A 1,388-nucleotide genomic window follows, 5' to 3' on the forward strand; every position below is an offset into this window, starting at 1 on the left:
GGTTTAAGGCAAGGACACTCTCAATCAAGCCCCAAAGCTATCACTTTCCAGATTCATGAGTCAAGACCACTCTAGATTTGTAGTGGCAACCACATATCTGAACCCAATACTTGAAAAGAGACTCATATATTGATAATTTGGCCCTAAAACTTCATTCATGAACAATCTAAGCACAACAAAGACAAGGCAACAACTTTTTACCTTTAATCTGATGCCAACAAGCAAGGAAATCAGATCCACTTCGCTCCTCTATGATCCAACCAACTCTTGCTTCAAGTATCCTTCTTCTCCAAGCTCCATAACACACTTAAATCCCTCTCACTCTCAAATTAGGGTTTGGAAACAATGGGGAAAGCTTCTGGACATCAAAGGGGTGCTAAAGAGGCTGGGGTGGGGCTTAAGGTTCCTTATATAGGGTGCAAACCCCAGGAATTAGGGTTTCTCATTCCAGCAAGGAGTCGTCAAGTCCAGCCTCCGACTCGGCGAGTCCGGTCACTTAACATGTGTCCGGCACACGCTTAGACTCGATGAGTTGCAGATCCTACTTGCCGAGTTCCTCTCTTCCAAACTTACACTTTTACCCCATGAACTCTTGATTCTGACTTTGGGATGTTACACCAGCAAGGTTTCCTCTTCTCCTTGAATTCACTTTTTTGTTCAATTTTGCAATATCACTTGTTTTATCTAGCTTTCTGTTTCTGGATAAGCTTAGTACCAATTGTATTTAGGATCAATGTAGACCTTACTCTTCCATGGGTGAATGAGTCAAGATCAGCAATATGGTTGAAGTTTTTGTTGATTATGTTTTTCCTATTGGGATGATATACAATACTTTTGTCATCTTTAAGATTAATTTCATTAGCCACACATAGTGATATACTATTTTGTCTCAATTAGTCCGCTTGTACTAACCCTAAATTTGTCGCAAGTGTAAATAAATCATTACTCTAAATTAGAAAGCTAACTAGTTTTCATGTCTGTATTTTAGCACTTACATATTTCACTTTTATGGGTTAAACTTTTTATCCTTACACTTTGTTTCCTCCTGTTTTAGAATACATGCTGATCAAGGTTTGAATTTTATGGGAGTTCTTATGTTAGTTTGTTATTCATTTTCATTTAGGTGAATGTTTTCTTCTTTCTTTCTTTCTTTTTGAGCAAGTAGTTGAATTTTCTACCAGTCTCTCTATATAAGCAGACTATCACTATACATACTTCCAGGGCATTAGACTATGCATGTGTGTCTTCTATTGCACAAGAACTGGAATAAATTGTTTTTCTTAGAAGTCCAACAAGATATGCAGTGTTTCCATTTTTGAGAATTTGTTCAAGTGATTTAATATATAGTCGTATATTAAAGCAGTTATGGTTCATTTTGGTCCACAAGA

Source organism: Lactuca serriola, chromosome 2 (genome assembly GCF_051521515.1).
Source record: "Lactuca serriola cultivar US96UC23 chromosome 2, Lser_US96UC23_V15, whole genome shotgun sequence".
NCBI classification, from domain to species: domain Eukaryota; kingdom Viridiplantae; phylum Streptophyta; class Magnoliopsida; order Asterales; family Asteraceae; genus Lactuca; species Lactuca serriola.